Source organism: Triticum aestivum, chromosome 4A (genome assembly GCF_018294505.1).
Source record: "Triticum aestivum cultivar Chinese Spring chromosome 4A, IWGSC CS RefSeq v2.1, whole genome shotgun sequence".
NCBI classification, from domain to species: Eukaryota; Viridiplantae; Streptophyta; class Magnoliopsida; order Poales; family Poaceae; genus Triticum; species Triticum aestivum.
In genome coordinates, this window is record NC_057803.1 from 20411487 (window position 1) to 20431086 (window position 19600).

The following is a 19600-nucleotide window of genomic DNA, read 5'->3' on the forward strand; positions in this document are numbered from 1 at the left end:
CCAACAAGCATTGTGAACATCCTAAAGGCAAACCTTGGCACAATATTTGTATAATACAATGGAATTGTACAAGGGGATAATTATTTTTGTTGAAAAGTTTCTGTAATCAAGATTCACAAAGTTTCTGTGAGCATGAACAAAGTTCAAGGCTAGCTCCCACTTCAACAATGCTTGTCTCTCTCACTTTCGCTATTCTTTTTGAAAGAGTGTTGGGTTCCCGTCTTTATTTTTGTTGTTTTTAAACTATATGAAAGCACTCAACAGAAATAAATGACTCTCTAAAACTTCCGGGTTGTCTCCCTGGCAGCGCTTTCTTTAAAGCCATTAAGCTAGGCATATAGTGCTCAAGTAGTGAATCCACCCGGATCCCAAGGTATATCAAAGCCAATTTTAATTAGCAATGATTTATAATTTAGTAGTGAGCACAAAGTAACATATATCATGTAATGACGAAGTCTAACTCTCTTCCTATGCATCAGCACACATAGTAAAGCCAATGCATAGTATAAACAGTTTCTTGCAATTTTACCATGTTGGAAACATAGAGAGGTGGAGATATAGTTCCTCTCTCATAATAATTGCAAGTAGGAGTAGCAAGCACATGCATATTATATTCATCAAAATCATCATGTGCAACGGTATAAGGCAACCCATCAATATAATCCTTAATAAGCACAAACTTCTCCGATATAGTGTAGTTTGGAGAATTCAAAAAGATAATAGGACTATCATGTGTGGGTGCAATAGCAACAATTTCATGTTTAACATAAGGAACTATAGCAAGTTCATCTCCATAAGCATAATTCATATTGGCATCTTGGCCACAAGCATAGCAAGCATCATCAAAAAGGGATATTTCAAAAGAATCAACGGGATCATAGCAATTATCATAGCATTCACCTTTCGGTAAGCACGAAGGGAAATTAAGCAATGTATGAGTTGAAGAGTTACTCTCATTAGAAGGTGGGCACGGGTGATCAATCCGCTCTTCCTCCTTTTGTTCTTCGCTCTCCTCCTCATCATTTTCATCCAATGAGCTCACAGTTTCATCAATTTCTTCTTCCATAGATTCCTACAAAATATTAGTCTCTTCTTGGACAGCGGAGACTTTCTCAATAAACGCATCAATGTCGGAATTGTATTCATAATTCTCATAACAATATTTAAGGATAGCTAAATTTTTAGATCTATAAACAACATCACAAAGATTTTCGTATTCTTTGAACATAAATTCAATTTCATAAGCACCCATAAAAGCAACAAATTCTTCTATTTGTTCCACATCATAGTAGTCATATATACCTCTAGCATAAGAAGCCAAGGTTTCATTATCATTAAATTTGCATGAAAGGGGAAGGTGTGGAGACTTCATCCTAGAGCAACAAGTATGATCATATCTCAAGCATAGTTGCCTAGCATACCACTTCAACATATAAATTTGATCCCATAATAGTTTCCCTTTTTGAGTCAAGCGATAATCCCTAAAGTATTCACGTTGATCCAACGTGTCTCCCATTACCAAATTGAATGGGGTTTTCTCTGGATTATCAAAGTAGGACATAATATCTGTCACATAACGAGCACCGAGGGTTTTAGGAGGTTCCTCATCTCCATGAGCAGAAAGTACACCTAATCTTTTTGGTATTTCGTGTTCCATATCCATTAGTAAAGATAAAGAACAACTAAGAACAACAAATAAAAAGTACTTAGTGATAAAGAAAACAAGCACACACGAGAATATTCACCCCGCGCTATTGCTCCCCGGCAACGGCACTAGAAAAAGGTCTTGATAACCCACAAGTATAGGCGATCGTAACAGTTTTCGATAATTAAGAGTGTCGAACCCAACGAGGAGCTAAAGGTAGAACAAATATTCCCTCAAGTTCTATCGACCACCGATACAACTCTACGCACGCTTGACGTTCGCCTTACCAAGAACAAGTATGAAACTAGAGGTACTTTGTAGGTGTTGTTGGATTGACACAACTAAAGTAGTTTTAGTAACGAGCTTCTTTGTTACGAGAAAGTTATTTGTCCCTAGGCAATCGATAACTAGACCGGTGATCATTATTGCAATTTTATATGAGGGAGAGGCATAAGCTAACATACTTTCTCTACTTGTATCATATGCACTTATGATTGGAACTCTAGCAAGCACCCGCAACTACTAAAGATCATTAAGATAAAAGCCAACCATAGCATTAAAGTATCAAGTCCTCTTTATCCCATACACAAACAACCTACTTGCTCAGGTTTGTGCTTCTGTCCCTCACGCCACCCACCATAAGCAAATCATGAGCAAATTGCAAACCCTACAGCGGGAATCCCTCACGCTTGCGCGACACGGAGAACACCACAGGACAGCACCAATAATAAAACATGCAACTCAAACCAATCTTGATCATCGAATAGCCCATAGGACAAAACGGATCTACTCAAACATCATAGTATAGCATTACATCATTGGGAAATAATATATAGCATTGAGCACCATGTTTAAGTAGAGATTACAGTGGGTAAGAGAGAGGTTACACCGCTGCATAGAGGGGGGAGAGTTGGTGATGACGACAGTGAAGTTGTTGGCGAAGATTGCGGTGATGGTGGTGGCCACGGCAGTGTTCCGGCGCCACCGGAAGAGAAGGGGAGAGGGGCCCCTTCATCTTCTTCTTCCTTGACCTCCTCCCTAGATGGGAGAAGGGTTTCCCCTCTGGTCCTTGGCCTAAAATGTCACGGATGTGTCTTTTTTGTAGTGAAAAGGTGTGTCTTCATCCGGCTGTGCAAACTTGTTCCTTGTGTCCGCCATCCTATAGTGTGGAAATTGGAGAGGAGTCAGAAATGAGTAGAGAAGAGTGTCCTATGGCTCATCTTAGTGGTCGTGTCCTACATTTAACGTGTGCTCTGATACCATCTTGTAGTGATCCAACCTCAAACGGTCGAATCTCTGTGCATAAGTGTCATCCCTGGATCGGTAATGCTGACACACACAGTACTTCAAATGATTTATAACAAAGTAGCAATCACACACTTACTACATTGATAGTCTCAAGAGAGAACTTATTACAATAAATATGGCTTAAGGCCATCTAAATGATAACAGCGGAAGGCTTGGAAGATAAAGTGAGTCCATCAACTCCAACGGCATAACTGTGTGCACGACAACGACCTAGCGCACCCTTACTCTTCGTCTAAAAAGTACAACATGATATGTTGCAGCCCAAAATGGGTCAGCACATGGAATATGCTGGCAAGATAACATAGTAGAGCAATGAACAAGTAATGGCTATCACTACATGCATATGAGGCTGGTGGAGGCTCTACGGTTATAATGTCTTGCGAAAAGCCAATTTTTCCCTACAACAAAGGAATGTATTTTGTTTAACTATCATGGTAGTTGTTAAACATTGAGAAGGTTCCTCCAACTCAATCCAACTAAATAGTATTAATAACCCAACAAATTAACTAATAGAGTGATGAGATCAACATGATAATCTAAGATCCAGATACTCAAAATGTCCATAACCGGGGACACGGCTAACCATGATTAGTTTATACACTCTACAGAGGTTTGCACACTTTTCCCCACAAGACTCGATCTCCTCCGTTGGATTTCTCGCACTACATGGTGTTTGAGAAACGGATGACCGAGACATAGTCTTTCAGAAACATTAACTCTAACCCCGGGTAGACAGTACCAACCTACATCCCCTACATCTGCTAGCCTACCACTAGAAGAGGTCATGCAACTTACTCAACTATGCTAGAGCCCATAATAGCTTGTGGCTGCACACGGAAGTTTCTAGCATGAATAATCTTATGATTCTTTTGATCCTGGGTGGCGAACCATAGGATGATCACATGGGTACTCCGGGATATCCTAGGACAACACTGGATTCTCCAGGTGCCCGCAACCAATCCACCCAGATGTGTATTTAAGTAGCCACCTTAAGTTAACCATTAATTAACAATCTCACATCCTCATGAATACACTCAAACCCAATCCACGTCTACGAGCATAGCATGAAAGTATAAGCATAACATAGAAGTAACTCCCAGGGTTTGATAAAAAAAGGGCAATAGGTTCTACCTCATCATCTACTTCCCAAAACCCACATGTTAAGAGATCCTACTCATGCAATGTTTGAGGGTTGTATCTAATGCATAAAACTGGGTAAGAAAGGAGTATGATCAAACTATTACTTGCCTTGCTGATGATCCGCACAACCTAGAGACTCGTAGTAGCACGCTGCGCACTCCGGGAAATCTATCGCAAACAAACAATGGCATACATAAACACTCAAGAAAATATGCACGGATAAAACTTAAATAAGAAGATCCAAACTGAAAGTTCAACTGAAGAGCTTCGACTTGCAAAAATAAACAATCGATCGGAGCTACGGAACTGAAACTACAGTCAAAAGAACATCAAATTCAAATCTGCTTGAAAGCAAATTTTAAATTGTCAAAACCTTTTTCAAATTGATTAAAAAAAAGGGGGGTTCGAGACGAAGATTTTGGCGTTGGTTTCACTGGATTTGGACAAACGATTAAGAAACGGTGAGGGTTTGAAGATCAGGGGCTAATCTGTGATAAAAATAATCATGGATAGGTCCCTGGCCGAAAATAAACAGAAAAAGAAAAATCTATCAGACGCATGTCCGCTAACAGAGACAAATGGGCGAACGCATTCGTTTAAATGAACGAACGAATGAGCGATTACTAAATAACTAAACCGAATAAAACCAAACCGATCTATTTGAAAAAACCGATCTAGGGTTAAAAAAACCTGAACAGTTTTACCTAAACCAAAAAAAACTGGGCGAAAACCGACGAGGTCAACAGCGCGATTCCGGTGCCGGCGGCGGCTTCTCCGGCGTGCGGCGGGGGGAGGCGAGGCGCGGCAGCGGCGGCGACAGGTATTTAAAGGGGGAGGGGCGGCTCGGGGTGCTTGGGGGAGGGGGAGACGGCGACGTGTCCGGGACGGACACGTCATCCATGGCGTCGGCGGCGCGCAGGAGTCCTCTCCCGAGCTGGTGCGGGAGGCGCGCGGCTGGGCTTCGGCCCAGCTCGGTCCGAAACAATTTTTTTTTAAGATTCCATCGAGAAAAATCCTAATAAGATATAAAAAATCTAAAAATGCCAAAAACAATTTTCACCATCTAAATAGAATATTTAGAACAAAGTGAACATTTTTTGGCCTAAAATGCAATTTTGGGAAAATGCATATTTTTCTAATTCAAATAAAATAGCGATAAAATCTAAATAAAATTATTTATTTGATTTTAACATTTTTCCTCCAATATTTCATTTATCTTGGAGAAGTCATATTATCTCCTCTCATATATTTTTAATATTGGAAATATTATTTGGAGAGAAAAATAATTAAAACCAAACTGATCCACTTTTCAATATTTGAGAAAATTCAAATATGAAAATAATAAAATCCCCAACTCTCTCCGTGGGTCCTTGAGTTGCTTAGGATTTTTAGGATCACAAGACCAAGATGCCAAGAAAATCTGATATGCATATGATGACCTATGTATAACATTCCAAATTGAAATTGTGGGATGTTACAAAGGTACACAATAGGTCTGGTACACAGCGTTGCATACTTTATAGAACCTATGACTAAGGCATAGGGAATGCCTTTTCATTCTCTTTCTATTTTCTTCCATGGTCGGGTTTGGAGTCTTTACTCAACTTCACACCTTACAACTCAAGTAAGAACTCCTTTTTTGACTGGCCTATTTTGAACTCCTTCAAAATCTTATCAAGGTATGTACTCGAACAAACTTATCAAGCGTCTTGATCTATCTCTATAGATCTTGATGCCCAATATGTAAGTAGCTTCACCTAGGTCTTTCTTTTGAAAAACTCCTTTTAAAAACTCCTTTATGCTTTCCAGAAAATTCTACATATTTTCGATCAACAATATGTCATTCACATATACTTATCAGAAAGGTTGTAGTGCTCCCACTCACTTTCTTGTAAATACAGGTTTCACCGCTCTATATAAAACTATATGCTTTGATCAACTCATCAAAGCGTATATTCCAACTCCGAGATGCTTGCTCCAGTCCATAGATGGATCTCTGGAGCTTGCACACTTTGTTAGCACCTTTAGGATTGACAAAACCTTCTTGTTGCATCATATAGAACTCTTCTTTAAGAAATCCATTAAGGAATGTAGTTTTGACATCCATTTGCCAGATTTCATAAAATGTGGCAATTGCTAACATGATTCGGACAGACTTTAAGCATCGATACGAGTGAGAAAATCTCATCATAGTCAACATCTTGAACTTGTCGAAAACCTTTTTGCGACAACTCGAGCTTTGTAGATAGTAACACTATTATCAGCGTCTGTCTTCCTCTTGAAGATCCATTTATTCTCTACATGGATCCCATCTCAGATTTCATGGCCTCAAGCCATCTGTCGGAATCTGGGCTCATCATCGCTTCCTCATAGTTTGTAGGTTCATCATGGTCTAGCAACATGACTTCCAGAACAGGATTACCGTACCACTTTGGTGCGGATCGTACTCTGGTTGACCTACGAGCTTCGGTAGTAACTTGATCTGAAGTTTCATGATCATCATCATTAACTTCCTCACTAATTGGTGTAGGAATCACTGGAACTGATTTCTGTGATGAACTATTTTCCAATTCGGGAGAAGGTACAACTACCTTATCAAGTTCTACTTTCCTCCCACTCACTTCTTTCGAGAGAAACTCCTTCTCTAGAAAGGATCCATTCTTAGCAATGAATATATTGCCTTCGGATCTGTGATAGAAGGTGTACCCAATATTCTCCTTTGTGTATCCTATGAAGACAAATTTCTCCGATATGGGTTCGAGCTTATCAGGTTGAAGCTTGTTCACATAAGCATTGCAGCCCCAAATTTTAAGAAACGACAACTTAGGTTTCTTGCCAAACCACAGTTCATATGGTGTCGTCTCAACGGATTTAGATGGTGCCCAATTTAATGTGAATGCAACTATCTCTATTGCATAACCCCAAAACAATAGTGGTAAATCGGTAAGAGACATCATAGATCACACCATATCTAATAAAGTACGGTTATGACGTTCGGACACACCATTATGTTGTGGTGTTCTAGGTGGCGTGAGTTGCGAAACTATTCCATATTGTTTCAAATGAAGACCAAACTCATAACTCAAATATTTCATCTCCACGAGCAGATCGTAAAAAACTTTATTTTCTTGTTATGATGATTTTCCACTTCACTATGAAATTCTTTGAACTTTTCAAATGTTTCAGACTTATGTTTCATCAAGTAGATATACCCATATCTGCTCAAATCATCTGTGAAGGTCAGAACATAACGATACCCGCCACGAGCCTCAACACTCATCAGATCGCATACATCAGTCTGTATTATTTCCAGTAAGTCAGTTGCTCGCTCCATTTTTCCGGAGAACGGAGTCTTAGTCATATTGCCCATGAGGCATGGTTGGCAAGCATCAAGTGATTCATAATCAAGTGATTCCAAAAGCCCATCAGCATGGAGTTTCTTCACGCGCTTTACACCAATATGACCTAAACGGCAGTGCCACAAATATGTTGCACTATCATTATCAACTTTGCATATTTTGGTATCAATATTATGAATATGTGTGTCACTACAATCGTGATTCAATAAATCATTTATATTAAGTGTATGACCATAGAAGGTTTTATTCATGTAAACAGAACAACAATTATTCTTTGACTTAAATGAATAACTATATTGCAATAAACATGATCCAATCATATTCATGCTCAACACAAACACCAAACAACATTTATTTTAGATTCAACACTAATCCTGAAGGTAAAAAGGAGTGTGCGATGGTGATCTTATCAACCTTGGAATCATTTTTAATACACATTGTCACCTCGTCCTTAACTAGTCTTGTTTATCTTGCAACTCGTGTTTTCGAGTTACTATTCTTAGCAATTGAACCAGCATCAAATACCGAGGGTTTGCTATAAACACTAGTAAAGTACACATCAATAACATGTATATCAAATATACTTTTGTTCTGCCATCCTCTTTATCCACCAAGTATCTAGGGTAGTTCCACTTCCAGTGATCATTTCCTTTGTAGTTAGAAGCACTCAGTTTCAGGATTGGGTCTAGCTTTGGGTGTGACGCCCCGAGACCATTGCGCCAGGTGTCTTCCAGTTATTCGCTGTTGTTGCCTTGTTATTCGCTTGCGTGTTGCATCTTGCCATGTCATCATCTGCATTGCATCATCATGTTTTCAAACTTGCATCTATCCCAGTCTCCTCGTTCTCTCCGTTGTCCGTTCTGAGCTCAACCACACTTGCACACGCCCGCGGCCCCTCCAAAATAGTATTTTATAAGTGACAGGAAAATGTTCTCGGAATGGGATGAAAGTTGGTGTGCGGTGTTATTTTGTTGTCAGTAGGCCGCCTGCCAAGTTTCATCGCATTCGGAGCTCGTTTGATAGCCCAACCGTTAAACTATAGCGGCAATATAGCATGTCTAACGTCGGACGTTTCCAGTCTCCGGAAACCTTGCCGGGCTGCATTTCCGTCTCGCTCTTCTCGGCCTGAGACCTCTCCTACACAGCCCACAAACCCCACCTAGTTCCCCCTCTGTCCAGAGCCGCACGATCATGATCGGAGGCTCCGAAACGCTCCAAAAAACCCCTCCTAACCCTAATCATAACCCCCCCCCCTTTCCTATTTAAACCTCTCCCCTTGCCATTTTGGGCAGCAGCCATCCTCCTCCTCATTTTCCGCGCCGCCCAATCATCAGTGCCGCCGCCAGCGGCCTCCTCACCCTATCCGCAGCTACCACACGCCCCCTTCCCCCTTCCAACACTGTGACCCGCTGCATCCCGCAACCGGCCCGCCCGGGCCGAATCGGGCCCGAACCGCCCGCCCAGCGCCCCTGGCTCCCGCGCCTCTCTCTCCAGCGCGCAGCGCCGCCGCTGGCCGGTTCCTCGCCGGAGCCGCACCCCGCAAGACCTCGACCCCACCGGACTTCTACCACGCCGCCGACGACCGCGGCAACCCCGCCGGACCAAGGTCCTATTGCCCGCGCCCTGCTCCTTCCTCTCTCTTCTCTTTCTCCCTGCCTCACTCCCTCTGTTCCTTGTAGCTCCGCCACCGGAGGGCGTCGCCAGAGCCTCGACCCGCTCTGCTCTGTCCCGGATCTGGGCTCCTTAACCCAGATCCGGCCTCTTCGAGCCGTCCGTCGCCTCTTCTGCTTTCCCCCGTCGGATCCGCCTCCGACCTTGCCATCCCCGTCGCCCTTACCGGCGAGCGCCACCGTGCGTCGTTCAGATCGGGAGGAGCGCCGATCCCGTCTCCCTCCGCATCGGCGTCCAGGTGGGCCGCGACCCAACCCGAGGCCCAGCTCCATCTGCCTCCGCCAGCCCAAGATCCGGCCGGGCCAAGGCCCATGGTGAGGCCACACCCCAACGCCCCCCTCTTGTTTTTTTACCTATTGGGCCAGCCAGTTTTGGCCCATATCTATTTTTTTCTCTGCGGTTTTAGCATTATTCATAGACCACCAGTTTTACAGAAAACCCCTTCATGATCATGCATTTAACAACGCCACAACCGTGCATCGGATTAAAATGATTTATATATGAAAATTGACTAGAATTTCATCTAGTTTCACAATATCCAACTTTCATGCATGTGTGACATTTCTAAATTGCTGTTCGCTTTAATTTGCTCCAATGTCATGCTAAAATGATTTAATTCATAACTAAATAATCGTAGCTCCAAACCTAACAAACTTTATATGTAAATGGGGTAGAAAAATGCATAGTTTTACATGGTGGCATTACTTTGGATGTTTAATAACTCTAAAATTGTGTTTAGGGCAGATTAGTACCAAATTCAAAATATTGCATGTGGGGATTTACCGGAATTGTTGTTTGTTATTTCTGGCCTCATTTAAACTTGCCTACATAGGTAGTTTTCATATGCTTCACCTCTTGCCATGTTTAACAACATTTAATATTGTTGAGTACCTAACCGGGAGTGAACTAAATAAGTCATGTGGTGTTCCGTCAATATGCAACTCATTGCATATTGAGCTCCACTTAATTTGTAGGATTGTTTGTGCACTTTGCCATGCCATGTATCATTAAACCGGACATGCATCATACTTGGTTGTGCATCATGCCATGCTTATGTGATGGTTGATTACCATGTTGTTTGCTTCTTTCTGGTGTTGCTTCTTCGGGTTGGTTTCGATAACGTCGCGCTTGTGAGGATTCGTTCGACTACGTCCGGTTGTCTTCTTCATGGACTCGTTCTTTTTCCTTGCGGGATTTCAAGCAAGATGACCATACCCTCGAAATCACTTCTATCTTTGCTTGCTAGTTGTTCGCTCTATTGCTATGCCGCGATACCTATCACTTGCTATATCATGCCTCACATATTGCCATGTCAAGCCTCTAACCCACCTTTCCTAGCAAACCGTTGTTTGGCTATGTTACCGCTTTGCTCAGCCCCTCTTATAGCGTTGCTAGTTGCACGTGAAGTTGAAGTTTGTTCCATGTTTGGAACATGGATTTGTTGGGATATCATTATTATATCTTATTTACTTTAATGCACCTATATACTTGGTAAAGGGTGGAAGGTTCGGCCTTATGCCTGGTGTTTTGTTCCACTCTTGCCGCCCTAGTTTCTGTCATACCGGTGTGATGTTCCTTGATTTTGCGTTCCTTACGCAGTTGGGTGTTATGGGAACCCCTTGATAGTTCGCTTTGAATAAAAATCCTCTAGCAAGGCCCAACCTTGGTTTTGCATTTGCCTCACCTAGCCTTTTTCCCTTGGGTTTCCGGAGCCTGAGGGTCATCTTTATTTTAACCCCCGGGTCAGTTCTCCTCTGAGTGTTGGTCCAAAACAGAGCCACTTGCAGCGCCACTTAGGGGAAACTTGAGGGTTGGTTTTAGTTGTACGTAGTGTTCATCCGGTGTGCCTTGAGAACGAGATATGTGCAGCTCCTATCGGGATTTGTCGGCACATCCGGGCGGCTTTGTTGGTCTTGTTTTACCATTGTCGAAATGTCTTGTAACCGGGATTCCGAGATTGATCGGGTCTTCCTGGGAGAAGGAATATCCTTCATTGACCGTGAGAGCTTGTGATGGGCTAAGTTGGGACACCCCTGCAGGGTTTTGAACTTTCGAAAGTCGTGCCCGCGGTTATGTGGCGGATGGGAATTTGTTAATGTCCGGTTGTAGAGAACTTGGCACTTGACTTAATTAAAATTCATCAACCGCGTGTGTAGCCGTGATGGTCTCTTTCCAGCGGAGTCCGGGAAGTGAACACGGTTCTTGTGTTATGTTTGAACGTAAGTAGTTTCAGGATCACTTCTAGCGTCTCGACCGTTGCGTTGCTTCTCTTCTCGCTCTTATTTGCGTAAGTTAGCCACCTTATATGCTTAGTGCTTGCTGTAGCTCCACCTCACTACCCTTTTCTACCCATAAGCTTAAATAGTCTTGATCGCGAGGGTGTGAGATTGCTGAGTCCTCGTGACTCACAGATACTTCCAAACAGTTGCAGGTCCCGAAGATGCCAGAGCAGGTGACGCAACCGAGCTCAAGTGGGAGCTCGATGAAGATCTTGTTCGTTGTTTTGTTTCATTTCCCGTTGACCAGTAGTGGAGCCCAGTTGGGACGATCAGTGATCTAGCATTTGGGGTTGTCTTTCTTTATTTTGGTTCCGTAGTCGGACCTTTGATTGTATTTTGGATGATGTATGGATTATTTATGTATTGTGTGAAGTGGCGATTGTAAGCCAACTCTTTATCTCTTTGTTATTCAGTACATGGGATGTGTAAAGATTACCCCTCTTGCGACATGCCTACCACGTAGCTATGCCTCTAAGTCGTGCCCCGACACGTGGGAGATATAGCCGCATTGTGGGTGTTACAAGTTGGTAATCAGAGCCTTCCCCGACTTAGGAGCCCCCTACTTGATCGAATCGCTGACGTTGTTGAGTTTAGAACAAAATGTTTTGAGTCTTAGGATTATATATATCGGAGAGTAGGATTCTTTTTACTCCTCAGTCCCTTCGTCGCTCTGGTGAGGCCTCCTGACGTAGAGTTTTGACTGTTCTTTCCTCAAACTAGTTGACCCGTTGCGCCAAATGGCGCAGAGACCCACTAAAGCCATATTGTCGTTGAAAATAGTTTCATTTTGCAAGGACATATTCAATATTGGTAGTAGAAAGCCCATGTGTTAAATCATGCTATATTGAAAATATGTTTATCATGCTGAGAAACCTGAGTTTGAAAAAAATCATATTTGTATAAAATGTATAGACCAATTAAGGAAGCTTTTTTTAGTTGAAAATATGGTTATCACGCTGAGAAATCTGAGTTAAAAAATATATTTATAAGAACATTACATGGCAAAATGACCCAAGTGGCAACATGTAGTGCTAAATGTTAATTACAAATCTGTAGGTTTGGGCATCCTTCTCATTTTTCTAAGTTTGGGAACATACATCGCTGACATGAAGCAACAAATCAACACCTTAGCTGATCTAACAAAATAGAGAAATTGTAAACTACATTCTTTGGTCTATACTTCCCATGCCTCGGTCGTAAAACATTTTTGCCTTTTTTTTCCAAAGCGTGATATTTCAGCAGTTAGACCAATGCAGTACTCACTAAAAGTTTTCGCGTAGAGTCCCACCTAAAACCATGTGCGCGTTGAAATTGCATTTTTATAGTAACTTTATGTTTGAGCAAGCGCAAAGACCATGTAAAACCACAAAGATTTGACAAAGGAAGAAAACATTCAACATGAAAAAACTTTTCCTAAAATCAAATCGACATCATATGCATAAATAACATCAGATTAAACATATTGCTAAGTATAGATCTTAATCTCACAGAACCAAAAATTAAAGAACAAAGTAAAATGGAAACATCACATATATGATGAAATAGAAGTGTCGGAGACTACCAGACAGGCGATGCCATTCTCACCAGCATCGGCCGATTTTGAAAAAGTAAAAAAAAAAACATCAAACATGGGAAACTTATGGCCATCTAAAAAACCCTAAAGTCTATTTTTTTACATATGCATTGCTATCATACATCAGGAAGCTATTTTTATTATTGAGAAGCCATGCAATAATTAATTGAAGCATGGTATTCTCATCACACAAATGGACATAAAGAACTATGGCTACAACCCAATCAGAGCTTCTCATGTACTCCCTCTACATTTATATAAGACGTTTTTGTTTTGCAATTTGAATCCCAAAAACGTTTTTACAGAGAGTATGTCATAGCAACAAATGAAGCTGCAGTTTTAGAAGTATTTTGTATTGACAGAAGCAAACACCTGAAATGTTTTGAAATTCTTCGTTTTACTTTTATAGCTCTAAGTTTTAGATATGATTTAGGCATACATAAGGATCTTCACTTAAAAAGTAAAGGTACATTGTACGGTGCAAAAGAAAAAAAGTCAATGAGCATTCCATCTTTTTTCCCAACACCAAATTATTATACCTATTAGTCCAATTGTTTCCTCATAAACAGGGTAGAGACAATATGTGAGATCATGGTTATACATTTAATTACTTGGGGGGAAGACAATTACATGAAAGGGAACTACAACTGGATAGTGCACCAGGAGGTTTCCACAGTCGATGCAAATCTGACAAGCCAAATTTCCACATGGAAGGATAAACAAGCCAACAAAGCGTGTACACCGGAGGCACTTTACAATTGCAGTTCCGCCATCTCTCCGGCGAAGGTCTGCTACATAGAGTTTCTCTAGGTCGGTGTCAAGTTCTCTTGTTTCTTGACTTCGGCCAGACCCTCCCCCTTGTTGCCTGCCTTGCTCTCTTGAACTAAGGCAGAGGCATTGCTCTGCATACCCTTCATTAGGCCAAAGCAACCTCAGACTCTAAAAAAGTGTTAGTGCATCATAGAGTAATGAGGTATATATTTTTTTGGTCAGCAGAGTTCAGGTCAGAACTATTGTATATTACAAAACTACACATCTTGAAGGAAAAACCATGTACTTTTGCGCAACAACTCCTGTAATTTCGAAAGAAAGAGGAAGAAAGCTTTTGACGAACAACACCATGGGGAGGCACTTTCAACAGATAATGTGACGGGGAGCATGGCTATACTGGTAGGATATAAGCAATGGGAGGTCCGTTGGCAATAAGCATGCATCACATTGAAACCGAAATACAAGTGCATATAAATGAAAGCCCTGAGCAAATAACTCAAGCACAAGAATCCATTTAGAGTTTCAGATCATGTCTAAGAATACCAAAACTGCACTACAGGAATAGTTTGGACAGACATTATAGAAAAAGCAAGCCAATGAACTACATCATTTTCCAATTTTACGGTTGTGAATAGAAAGTATGCATTAATATTTGTGTTATCAAGCATATAATAACATGCAGTTACAAATATTCAGAATTATGAAGATCCACTTGACATCATGCTCATATTCATCTGTAGAAAATAACAATAAGAAGGTACAGATTTCGCTTACAACTCGGAGTGGTCAGCTTGAGAGTCCTGAAACAGATGTCATAAAGGGCCTCATTCTCAAGAACCATGCACTCATCTGCATTCTCAACCAACTGATGGACCGAAAGAGTGGCATTGTAAGGTTCAACCACATATCAGATACTTCCGGTGAGGGAAAACAGAGAATGTTAGCATCATGCGCCAGGGTACTCCTCCCTGATCTTTGATACCAAAAGTGTACCCATGCCTGATCCAGTACCACCACCAAGAGAGTGGCATACATGGAAACCTAAAAAGATGAAAAGATAAATCCAAATCATGATTCCAAACGATAGTACCAATGTTGAAACATCAGTAGATAACAACTGCTTAGACACCAAATTTCTAAATACATTTGATGAAGCAGCACACAGGCACATAATCATTGCTTGTGCTATATGGCACCATTAAAACATTTCACCAGATACAAAAATAATGAGTGCCCTGATAAAAATGCAAACAATGTAAGCACCGACTAAGTACTAACTCTTTTTTTCGAAACGGAGGCAAAAGATTTGACTCGTCAATTAATTAAGACGAGAATTGCCAGTTAATTATCGGACAACCGAGCGAAAACCAACTAAGTACTAACTCTGATTCATACACGAAGTTATCCACATATGTTCGGTTTCCAACTCATACAACGATTCAGATGCATACTGACAGGAAGATGTCACGCCATCATCCATATAACGAGGAGAATAACTGAAGAAACTTTGACAATGAAAACCAAAATAAACTGCCGAACAAAATAAACTTTCTAATCAATCAAGTTGGGGGCATGTTCATATGACTATTGAAAGCAAGGAGAAAAGAAGCACCATATATGTTATTTTGCACAGTTCATTACATGGGTCAAATTACAATGGCTATATTCCAAGGGCATCTGACAGTCCCTATTTTACAAAGCATGGCTTTGATGAACATACCATTCAGCTACTCTTAACGTTCCACATCACCTAAGCTAGCACTGATTGCAGAAAACTTAATATTGTCGGTCTTATGTAGAGGTGTTAGTTGAAACTATATATGACGAATTATTTGCACGACTTATCATCGGCAGCTATGAAGTTACTGACAATTGACAAGTTTTAGTTCACAATTTACACATTCATAGGTGCAGTAGCTTCCCAATTTGTCATTCTCATCTACTTAAATAGGGATTTACCTTTGACTTAATGAACATAATATATGTGTTTCCAGTGTATCGTGTATAATTTGTAGCCAACAATGAGAAGATGCTAGACTAACTTTGGCTCCCATCCCTCATAAAGATATTCTCCAGAAATTATGTGCTTTTCAGAATAACATATTTCTGTAAAGTAGAATTTAAGTAAGCCCCGCATCCATCATGTACAAATTAAGCAAAACAAGATTGAAAAGATGATGACCTGCAAGATCTACTACATAATCATCTGGAGGTTGCTCTTCTGCAAATCTGAACTCCATGTACCCAATGTTCTGGAGTTATTTAAATGTCCATTCTTGCGGCTCAGACAGCTTAAGTAGATTTATTTATATATTGGTGCATGGCCGTAACAACCCCGAAGAGCTGGAAAAGAACTGCATGTCAAAAAATGTATTATTGTGCTTCTCTAGCAAGTAAATAGTAAGACATGTGAATTCAAGAATTAACCAAAGAATTGGATGAATTGCCGCTAGTTACAAATTTTCGGATGAATATTAGTCTCAACAATGTTTGGCAGCCAACTTCATGGTAGAAAATGATGCCAACTATAAAACAATCACATGTTCCTTAGCAGAAGGCATTTGCCGGAACTTGTTAATTAGAACAGTTCTGCAAAAATGATGTGAAGACTAAAGTACTTTGATGTGAGGAGAAAAGGAGTTTTAACCAACAAATATTTGCAAATAGAGCAAGAAAGGTAAGTATTATATGAACCTGCATACATTTTTAAGTCCAGAATCAGAAAGGCGTACAGACATCTAAAAGATAGAGGCATACGAGGATCCTTGTGCTCCTCCAGTCCCAACGCCATCACTCAATGCGCAAGCCCAACCTTTAACTTCCAAAAAGTAGCGCAAGCTTCCCTTGCCCTCTGAAAAATAGAAACAAAATGGTCAATCACAAAACGGCAGGGCGTGATTACATTAGATGAGACCTCTGCATGCTCCAAATCAACATTAAACAAAGATAGCAACCAACACTGAAATCTATTCAAAAACTAATTGTCTCTATTATGTAAAAAGTTTCGTTAAGAACTGTTGTGCTGCAAAGAATACATAATTTACCAGAGGCTAACACACAAAATAAGATAACCCTGAGTGAAGAATAGAAGCACATTTCAGAAAATCTTTGCAAAATCTGAAACGAGAACAGCATATGTATAGCTTGTAAAAACATCGACCGCCAAAGGGGCAAGTGTCCCTTCTAAAGTCAAAGTACCTACAATCAATCGACTTGTAATACCATATGTGTGGCTTAGACAAATTTAACATGAACCGACCTCTACTCTGAAGAACATAGAAATGAAATTTTCTCTGGAGTACTATTAACCTAACGATCATATATATAGAGAGAGAGATTGGGTGAAGTTCACCTTGATGTGTGGCCGTTCGATGTGCTCGCCGTCGATGGATGTGTGCGCAGCTCCCCAATCGCGCCCATGGGCCCGGCACCTGTCCAGCTAGCTCACCGGCGCTCGTCGTTGCCCCGCATCGGGTCTCCTTTTCCTCATCCAAATCTTGTATGGAAGCTGCCCAAGAGAGAGAGACGCCTCAGGGAAGGTGCGACCAAAAGGAAATAGGGAGTCCGGGGGCGTGTCCTCATCTCCTCCTCCGCTGCTCCTCTGTGCGCCTCCTCCCACGACGACGCAACGGGCGGCCCTTGCTCGGCGACAGGGGACTGGCCGGTGGGTCCTCTTGGCGGCTTGTTAATGGCGTACTCGCCGTCGGCTTCCTGCCCGGAGGCTCGCAAAGGGCGTCCGCTTCGTCCTGGCTCACGGTGGTGGCGGCCCCTGACCTCTTGCACGGCACCCCGACAGCGGTATGGAGCCACGAACGACCGCTTCCTCCCAGCGGCGTGGTCATAGGACAGAGAGGAGAGAGGTAGAATAGCGGCGGGGACGGCTGATGAGGGAGAACGGAGGAGAGAGGAATGGGAAGCTGTGGCCTGTGAGCTTGGGGAGTCTAGGGTTTGTGCGGCGGGGTTGGGGCCTGGGGACTTGGGTGAGGCGCGGCGAGCGGATTGGCAAATCCCCTCGCACATGGGCGCAGTTGACCCAGCCAACACAAGCGTGAGACGAGCCCACTCATCATTGGGCAAGGAAAATGACTCGGGGGTGAAAAACGATTTAACTGGAAGTAAAGATCCAACGGTGCAGCGAGCCAGAGGGGCAGATCCGACGGCCGACGAAGCTTGCAATCGGGGGAGCATTTTGGAGGTGAGTTGGCTAGCTTCTGTTTTGTTTTAAATTTCACGAATTTTTTTTAGGATCACGCGGGTATCTTGGAATCGTTCCGATAGTTTTGTGACGAGAAAATTGTTCTCGATGCCTCCTGACATTTAGGGGTTGTAGTAGTGTCCCGGGGAGTTGAGCTTCGAGGCGTTGTCGTCACAATTTTATCGTTGCATTTCTGGAATACCTGAGTTCGCTGACATCGAAAATTTCTTTTATGCAGTTGTTGGTGAGATAACCTCGACGCCACCCAATACTAGGGCGGGAGTTTGGGAATATTGCCATAACTCGTATAACGGATGCTTTTCGAAGGGTGAGGTAATTAATTTCTAAAGGTTTCTTGATTATGTGTTGAAGGGTGGATACAGCTGGATGTAGGAATTGTTAGTTTGGGTGAGATATTATGCTTCCCATGTATCCCCAACACCTGATTGCATAACCAGAAAGTTTCGGGAGTTTATAAATGGGAATTCAAGTATATCCTAGGATATCTTTCCAACAGACACATGATACGATATGGGATCTATATATGTTTGATTCCGGCTTATTTTGCAAGCCAATCCTTTGTTTTGTTTTGAGTTGCGGTATTCTAGTTGCTTCGATGTCGAGTGTTGAATCCATGCCTTTTCTTAAGCGGTGTTCTCACATTTCTATGTGAATATTAATCCTTCATGATAATCGAGATTGTCATGTCAATCCTTTTCAGCCGGCGTGTTTCTCTTCAAGTGCATCCGATCATTTCAACATCCGCAAGATCACCTCTCGGTTTTTTACAATGTTGTTCGCTTCATCTGTCCCCAAGTTGCCTTTGTTTTCTCGCCCAACCACCCCTTTTTTCTTCAAGGGATCAGGTGTATTAATCAAGTATTCATTTTATTCATGTGAAGTTTCTTCATTCTTTTCAATCAATGTTCTTACCCGGTGGTTGTGACGCCCCGAGAACGACGCGCCAGGTGTCTTCCAGTTATTCATTGTTGTTGCCTTGTCTTTCGCTTGCGTGTTGCATATCGCCTTGGCATCATCCGCATTGCATCTGCATGTTTTCGAAAACTTGCATTAGTCCGGGTCTCCAAGTTCCGTCCGTTGTCCGTTCTGAGCTCAGACACACTTGCACGCGCCCGCGGCATGTCCGAAATAGTATTTTATAAGTGGCCGGATAATGTTCTCGGAATGGGATGAAAGTTGGTGTGTGGTCTTATTATAGTGTAGATAGACCGCCTGTCAAGTTTCATCGCATTCGGAGTTCGTCTGATAGCCCAATCGTTAAACTATAGCGGCATTATAGCCGGGCACACGTCGCATGTTTTCGGTCTCCGAAAACAGTCGCCGGGCCTCTCCTCTTCTATCTTCTCAGCCCTTTGCCTTCTGCACTACCTCTCACCGCCAGGCCCTACCTAACCTCTCTCGTCAGTCCGTGGACCTCCTCCCGCGCGCGTCCGAAATCTGTCCCGGACCCGACCCGGACAGTCGTTACCGTTGTGTCCGGATCATCCCCTAACATCTATAAAACGTCACCGTTTTATTATTTGGACTCTCTAGCCTATTCTTTCTGAACTGTCTGATTTCGATCGGATGATCCAATCTCCCTCTTTTCCTTATATTTATAGCCCAACCTCTCCTAATCTAGCCTAACCCTAAAACATA

General features: G+C 42.1%; 1 long non-coding RNA gene across 4 annotated transcripts; it reads right to left on the reverse strand.

Annotated features, from left to right (window-relative positions):
- Window positions 1-13570: 13570 nt before the first annotated feature.
- LOC123084856 (uncharacterized) lies at window positions 13571-17733 on the reverse strand. 4 transcript variants are annotated; one of them, XR_006439433.1, is made up of 5 exons: window positions 17099-17733; window positions 16504-16597; window positions 15929-16089; window positions 15706-15852; window positions 13571-14787 (listed from the first exon to the last, which is right to left on the reverse strand). It is a non-coding gene; the product is annotated as an uncharacterized lncRNA (long non-coding RNA). The 4 variants fall into 4 exon arrangements; XR_006439434.1 differs by having other exon boundaries at window positions 15929-16100; XR_006439431.1 differs by lacking the exon at window positions 15706-15852.
- Between the last annotated feature and the right edge of the window lie 1867 nt (window positions 17734-19600).